The sequence below is a fragment of the Cnephaeus nilssonii genome (genome assembly GCF_951640355.1).
Source record: "Cnephaeus nilssonii genome assembly, chromosome: 12".
NCBI classification, from domain to species: domain Eukaryota; kingdom Metazoa; phylum Chordata; class Mammalia; order Chiroptera; family Vespertilionidae; genus Cnephaeus; species Cnephaeus nilssonii.
The window spans coordinates 70512201-70521091 of record NC_137083.1 but is presented as its reverse complement, the minus strand read 5'-3'; positions in this window follow the sequence as shown (position 1 = coordinate 70521091).

Below are 8891 nucleotides of genomic sequence, written 5' to 3'. Positions count from 1 at the left end.
GGAAATGGAGACATATGTAATACTTTCAACAATAAAGATTTTAAAGAAGTAAAAAAATAAAAATATATTTTTTAAAAATTATGTTCAACTTTTTAAAAGTGTCAATTATTTTTAGTGTGCCTGGTCATATCTAAACTAAAGCACATTTACTCTTCCTTTAATAAGTTTAACAACAGAAAACAATTATTTAATGTACATATGACCCTATGTGAATATTTAAACTTCCTCTAGGCAGACATATAATCAGACTGTTTTTCTCACCCATGTGGACGACTTAGAGGAATAATACCCTTTATAATTGAAGTCTTTAAATTTTACCTCCATTCCCTCCCTTCTAATTCCAACCAAACTAGGGTTATTGTATGAAAGTGTGCATATTTAGGCCACTCTTTTGGAGGGAGCAAGTGGGACTGAGTGAACTATATGCCCTGACACCAGTCTGTGCAAAGGAAGAGAGAGCACATGTTTCTGCTCTTCAAGGAATTTCTATGGGATAGTGGTGGCCCTATCTCAACCCCATCACAAGCCCTTCTGAATGTGTTCTCTTTATGCAGCTTCTGCTGGCCAATTTCCTGAATGCCAGTGCTGCATTGTTATCTTCCAGAAACCATAGACCATGCCTTTGCCTGGGTTATTGATCCAGCTTGTTTTAACTTTATTACCATGTAAAACAGGTCCTTCCCAATTTTGATGGGGTTTTCCATCTTCTGGTATTTTTCTGTTGTTAAAAAGTAGTCTTCCATTGTTAAAGACTCACTTTCTATGCCCACTGATTCCACTCAGAGGCTCCTCTTCTCCTCTCCCCCCACCCCCCACCACACACACACACTCGTTTATTCCTACTTAATGATACCTTTCTAAATTACCAACATGGAACACAAAGTATAGGAACTTGGGCATGAATCTTAACCTTTCTGAACTTGTTTTCTCATCTGAAAAACTTGTGAAAGTAAAAATTATTCAGTACAGTATGTAATAAATAGATATTAGTTTACTTTTACTTCATGTCAAAGAAATAAAACTGCAACCCATTTTTTTTCTCCTTTTTCTGTTTTTCTTACTCCCTTGGGCTTACTGTTTCAGTTCTGTGCAGATTTTAATGCAAAACTCACCATAAACTTGGCTATCCTAAAATTTCACATGACACCTGGCATATCATTATTTTCCTCAATTTACTGAGGTACTGTGGTATTATAGTAGATTGGAATATTGTTCAGCAAATATTCACTTACCTCTCTCTGACCCTTTCCCCTTTCCTGCTGACTTGGCTTGCCCATGTGACTTCCATGGGTAGAAGTGACAGGTGGCCTTTTTCTAGCAGAACCCATTACCCTCTTGCTCTCTTTCATCCTCCTTTAGAAAAGCATGTTTCACAGGTACTTCTTCAGCCTGGGTCCCACCGTAACATAGTGCAAATCTGAACTCAGGCCTGGTTAATACCAGGAACTGAGCTCGGCCTGTCAGAGCCATAGCCAGTACTCATGATTAAGAAATACTTGTTTATTGTTTAAGCCTCTGAGACTTTGGGATTGTTTACTGTCCCAGGAAAAAGCTAATTAATATAAAAATCATGGTCCTGGCCATTTCATTCATACAGTTTCCAGAACAAGTACTCTGTGTCTTATTCCTGGAATCTAACCTTCACCTCCCCTAACTGTCCCATAGCAGCTCATTGGTACCCCCTCAGTGGTCTCTCTTATTGTGCAGAATTGCTTTTCTCTTGCAATGTCAGCTCCATTGTGTATTATCTCACTTGCAAAGTGCTTACCCAAATACATTCTCAAGAAACCAGGCCTTTCTCCACAATTATTTTACCAGTTGCAAGGAAAAAATTTCATTGTATGTTATATTAGAAGGATGCTTTTATCCTGTCATCACTTCTGAGATGTAAGTGAATCTTACTCAAATTTAAATAATCACATTCTTGCTTTAAAGGAAATACCTGATAGTTCTTTCCTAAGGACTTGTATCAGTTTCTTATTGTTGCTGTAACAAATGACCACCAACACAGTGACTTAAAACAACACAAATTTTTAATTTTAGAGTTCTGAAATTCACGAATCCAAAATGGGTCTCACAGGGCTAAAATCAAGATGTCAGTAGAATGTGTTTCTTTCTGGAGGCTCCAAGGAAGAATCAGTTTTCTTCCCTTTTCTAGCTTCTGGATGTTGCCCACATTCCTTGGCTTCTGACTCCCAGAAATTGAATTACTCTGACCTCTGCTGCTATCCTCACATCTCTTTCTCTGACTCTCCTTTGCACATATAAGGACCCTTGTATTTTCACTCATCCACCTAGAAAATTCAAGATAATCTTCTCTTTTTTGAGACCCTTATGGTAATCAACTCTTTCCCATAAATAGGTACTTCTAGGTGTGAAGTTATAGCTCATTATAGTTTTGATATGCATTTCCTTGATGCTTAGTGATGTCAAGCACCTATTTTTATTTTAAAGTGTGTTTGTTGAGTTTAGAGAGAATGGAAGGGAGAGGGAGAGAAAGAGAGAAACATCAATTGGAAGACTCCACACATGCCTTACCAGGGAGCAAGCCCACGACCTGGGCATGTGCCCTGACTGGGAATCAAACTGGTGACCTTTTGGTTCAAGGGATGACACCCAACCAACTGAGCCACATTGGCCAGGGTTCAAGCTTTTTTATATACCTGTTGGCCATTTGTATGTCTTCTTAAAACTGTCTATTCAGTTCCTTTGCCCATTTTTTGAATTGGGTTGTTATTTCTTTTGGCTTTTGAGTTGTATGAGTTGTATATACAGAGTGGCCAAAGTATTATGATCTCTGAACGCATAATAATCTGACCACTCAGTGTGTGTGTGTGTGTGTGTGTGTGTGTGTGTGTGTGTGTGTGTGTATGTGTGTGTGTGTGTATATATATATATATATATATATATATATATATATATATATATGTATACTAGAAGCCCGATGCACAAAGATTCATGCTAGAATGGGCTTTCCTTTCCCTGGCTGCCAGTACTGCCTTTCCACTCAGTCCCAGCCCCATTCTGCTCAGGCCCTGGAGCCACTTCTTACTGCTCTGGGAGCCACCTCATTCCGCTCCGGTAGCTGCCTCTTTCCGCTCCGGCCCCATCTTCCCACGCTGCCCAGAGGCCCTGAGAGACTGGGGATGGGGCAGAACCCCTGCATCATCACCATGGTGACGACACAAGCATCCCGCCACCGTCACTTGGCACCTGTGTATACAAATTAACTGCCATCTTTGTTGGGTTAATTTGCATAGCACTCCGGATTGGCTGGTGGCGTAGTGAAGGTACAGTCAATTTACATGTTTGTCTATTATTAGGTAAGATATTAGAGACCTGGTGCATGAATTCATGCATGGGTGGGGTCCGGCTAGCCTTGCCAGGGGGAGGGGACATGGGCAGTTGGCCGGCCTGCCTGCTGGGACAGTTTGCATATTAGCCTTTTGTTATATAGGATATACACTGAATGGCCAGATTATTATGTGTATTATGTGTTCAGAGATCATAATAATCTGGCCACTCACTGTGGCCAGATTATATATATATATATATATATATATATATATATATATATATATATCCTATCTAATAAAAGAGTAATATGCAAATTGACCATCACTCCAACAACAAGATGGCTGCCCCCATGTGGTCAAGATGGCTGCCCCCATGTGGACACAAGATGGCCACCACAAGGTGGCCAGCAGGGGAGGGCAGTTGGGAGGGACCAGGTCTGCAAGGGAGGGCAGCTGTGGGCTATCAGGACAGCATGGGAGGGCAGTTGGGAGGGACCAGGCATGCAAGGGAGGGCAGTTGGGGCGATCAAGCCTGTAGGGGAGGGCAGTTAGGGGTGACCAGGCCTGCAGAAGAGGGAAGCTGGGGGCGACCGGGCCTGCAGGGAAGGGCAGGTGGGGGGGACCAGACCTGCAGGGGAGGGCAGTTAGGGGTGACCAGGCCTGCAGGGGAGGGCCGTTAGGGGTGACCAGGCCTGCAGGGGAGGGCAGTTAGGGATAAACAGGCTGGCAGGGGAGCAGTTAGGCATCAATCAGGCTGTCAGGGAAGTGGTTAGCGGCTGATCAGGCTGGCAGTCAGATGTGGTTATGGGCAATCAGGAAGGCAGGCAGGTGAGCAGTTGGGAGCCAGCAGTCCTGGATTATGAGAGGGATGTCCAACTGCCCGTTTTGGCCCAGTCCCGGGAGGATCGGGCCTAAACGGGCAGTTGGACATCCCTCAAGGGATCCCAGATGGAGAGGGTGCAGGCTGGGCTGAGGGACACTCCCCCCCCCCTTGTGCACGAATTTCGTGCACCGGGCTAATATATGATATTAGCCCCCCTATCAGATATATGTTTTGCAAATATATCATCCTATTCCATAGGTTTTCTTTGCGTTTTGTTGATAGTTTCTTTTGCTATGCAGAAACTTTTTTGTTTGATGTAGTTCCATTCCACTTGTTTATTGATTTGCCTGAATACTTGAAATATCAAGTCTACTGACATGTTGTCATTATATTGCATATATCATTTTTGTTGCTTATAACATAGATAATTTTAATTTGGTTTAACAGATTTTAAGTTGGTAATTTCTTGTAGTAATCAACACTATCCTAATCACAGATTATCATGTTATTTGAATATGTCTTCTTCATTTGATCATTAATATTTCTTCTCTAGACATAATTACTACTTATAAGTGATTACAGTGTTGTTTTTTTAATCTAGAGCATTTTACTCACAGAACTAATAATGGTACATTTTCATTTTATTTATTTATATTTCAATGATGAATAATTTTGAACCTTTTCTTTAGTTCCTGTAGCTAAGAAACATTTCCTCTATATAACCTTTCTTCTATTGATTTATTTTTGCTTAGCTTCTGATTCATAAATAATTATAAGGTAATAGGAATTTGGAAGAATTTTGTTCTAGATAGGAATTTAAGGCATTTGTAAGATATTTTATTTGGAATATGCTTCATTTGTTAAACAAAATAAAAAACTCCTGCCTTTCTTTACAAAACAACAACAACAACAAAAACAACCCTGCAACAATCCGTAGTTCTATGAAATCCTTTTTTGTCAGTCTCCTCATGTAATTGTTTGCCATCCAGTGGACGATCTAAGTACTGCTGTGCTTTGTAAAACAGGATTCTATGTATGGTATGTAGAGATGGAAACTGATCCAAGATTTTCTGGGGCAATGTGTATTTTCCATTAGTGTGTATCAGTTCAAATTATATAGGATAAAAATGCTTAATCTTTCCTTTGTCTTGTCTTTATAGGCTGATTGGGTATCAGCTATCTAGAAGCACCATCTCTTTGATTTTGGTCTGGAAGATTCCAAGAAAGTGTCCCATAGATCTCACTTCCCGATTACTATGATCAATGTATGGACCTAGATAACACGTGCATGTGTGTCAACTGATTTTCTCCTTTTACATTTTTCATATTTAGAGTTCTCATATCACAGGGAGATAGTGAGTGGAGCTGTGCTTCTTTTACTATGAACTATTATTTCACTTGAGATTTTGTTGGAGTATTCAACCAGCAGGGATGTACAAGTGGAATCTAGGACACTTGATTACCGATTACCTTGAGCAATGAAGGTAATTGAGAGTGCTGGAGAATAATGTTAATCGATGTACACTTCAGATGTCTGTTATTCACAGAGAGAAGTCAGGTGTTCCAGACAACAAATACTAATTGAGTTCTCATTATATACCCAATAAGATTTTTCAGTTAACTGGACAAGAAAATCTCTTATCCTTCTTCTTTAAGAAATTATGTTTTAGCCTATATGTATCTCCATGCCTTGTGTAATAGGCAGAATTATAAGATGACCCCAAGTGATCCATGCCCTGAGTGTGGATGGAACCTGTGAATATTATGAGATACCATTCTTGTGATTATGTTATCTTAAATGACAAAAGGGGGATTATCTGTTTGGTTCTTATCTGATCACATTACCTAGAAAGTCAGAAGAAGTCAGAGATGTAAATAGGAGAGAGGTTTGAAGACAGGAAAATTCTCCTGCTGGCTCTGAAGGAAACCATGTAGCAAGAAAATGGCCTTTAGGAGCTGAGTCATTCCCTAACAAAGAGCCAGCAAAAAACTAAATAAATAAAATAAATAAATAAAAGAGAACTTAGTCTTGCAGACACAAACCACTGAATTCTTCCCACTCTTTAATGAGCTTGTAAGAGACCCCTGAGAACCAGCTGAGAATATAGCTTGTGGATATCTTGATTTGAATCCCAGAGTAGAAAGGATATAGACACATATTATTGTAAGGTTTTTATGCTAAAATTTTAAATGATATAATATCTTGAAAGATATGTTGTGATAAGGTGTATGTGTTAAGTCCAAGAGCAACCACAAAATTAAAAATGAAATAGAATCAAAAGTCAATTATAGAAATAAAATGGAACCTAATCATTTGTTCCATTTGATTGCAATTGTTCCAAAAGCAGATAGGAAAAATAAAAAAGCTAAAAAAGTGGACATAAATAGAAAACAAATAATGCATGGTTGATTTAAATTCAAATATATCAATAATTCATCAAAGTTAAATAATCTAAATACTTTCAATTAAAAGTCAGAGAATGCCAATATCAGATAAAATAGCAAGATTCAATTCTATGTTGTCTATAAGATACTCACTTTAAAACAAGGATAAAAGGTTATTAAAAATAAAATAAGAAATGATATGCCAGCCTGGCTAGTGTGGCTCAGTGGTTGAGCTTCAAACTATGAACCAGGAGGTCATGGTTTGATCCCAGTCAGAACACAAGCCCGGGGTGAGGGCTCAATACCCAGTGGGGGGCATGTAGGAGGCAGCTGATCAATGATTCTTTCTCATCATTGGTGTTTCTATCTCTCTCTCCCTCTCTGAAATATATATATATATATATATATATATATATATATATATATATATATATATATATGGCATGTAGGAGGCAGCTGATCAATGATTCTTTCTCATCATTGGTGTTTCTATCTCTCTCTCCCTCTCTGAAATATATATATATATATATATATATATATATATATATATATATATATACACACACACACACATACACATACATACACACACACTAGATGCCCGATGCACGAAGATTCGTGCAAAAATGGGCCTTACTTCCGCTGGCTGCCGGCACCGCCTTTGCTCTGGCACAGAACCACCTTTCGGCCTTCCCACACTGCCTAGAGGCCTGGAGCGGTTGGGGTGGTGTGGAACGCCTGCGTCGTCACCATGATGACTACACAAGCATCCCGCCCCCAGCTGCTCCACGCCTGTGTATGCAAATTAATCTTCCATCTTTGTTGGGTTAATTTGCATACTCACTCCTGATTGGCTGGTGGGCATTGCGAAGGTATGGCCAATTTGCATCTTTCTCTTTTATTAGTGTAGATACACACACACACACACACACACACACAAGTATATATATATATATATATATATATATATATATATATATATATACTAGAGGCCCGGTGCACGAAATTCGTGCACTTGGGGGGTCCCTCAGCCCAGCCTGTGCCCTCTTGCAGTCCGGGATCCCTCGGGGGATGTCTGACTGATGGCTTAGGCCTGCTCCCTGGGGAGAGGAGGCCTAAGCTGGCAGTTGGACATTCCTAGTGTGGCCACGGATGTGGGAGAGGTTCCTGCCACTGCCACTGCGCTTGCCAGCCATGAACCTGGCTTCTGGCTGAAAAGCACTCCCCCTGTGGGAGTGCATTGACCTGCATTGAGTGTCTGTCCCCTGCTGATCAGTGTGCATCATAGTGACCAGTCATTCTGCTGTCGGGCCAAAACTGGCTATCTGACATCCCCTGAGGGGTCCTGGATTGCCAGAGGGCACAGGCCAGGCTGAGGGACTCCACTGGTGCACAATCGGGGCCAGGGAGGAACTGCAGGAAGGCTCCAGGGCATGTCCAATCCATCTTGCTCAGTCCCGATCGGCCAAACCCCAGCAACAAGCTAACCTACTGGTTGGAGTGTCTGCCCCCTGATGGTCAGTGCATGTCATAGCAAGTGGTTGAGTGGCCTTAGCATAAAATTAGCATATTATGCTTCGATTGGGTGAATGGCTGACTGGACAACCAGACACTTAGAATATTAGGCTTTTATTATATAGGATATATGTAGCCTATATAATATGTGTATCCTATATAATAAAAGGCTAATATGCAAATCGACGGAATGGTGGAATGACTGGTCGCTATGACGCGCACTGACCACCAGGGCGCAGATACTCAATGCAGGAGCTGCTCCCTGGTGGTCAGTGTGCTCCCACAGGGGGAGTGCCGCTCAGCCAGAAGCCAGGCTCACAGCTGGCGAGTGCAGTGGCAGTGGCAGGAACTTCTCCAGCCTCTGCTGTAGCACTAAGGATGTCATTGGACATCCCCTCCCCCAAGGTCTCCTGGACTGCAAGAGGATGCAGGCTGGGCTGAGGGATCCCAGCAAGAATTTCATGCACCGGGCCTCTAGTATACATATGATATGCCATATAAACACTAATAAAATTAAGCTCTATTAAGGTGAGATGAGGTAGATTCAGAACAAGAAATATTACTGAGGAAAAAGAAGGACATTGCATAATGACATAGGGTTCATTTAATGAAGAAGACACCTAACCCTAAATGAGTATGTATATAGTAACAGAACTTCAAAATACCTTAGGTAAAACTGATACAACTAGAAGAAGAGACAAATCTACAAGTACTAGTATAGTTTCAACATGCTTCAGTCAATAATTTATAAAACAAATAGGCAAAAACTTCAGAAAAGGTATAGAAACACTATTACCATTTTGACTTAATTGACATTTATAGAACATCCCACCTGCAATAGCAGGATGCACATTTTTCTTCCAAGTGCACTC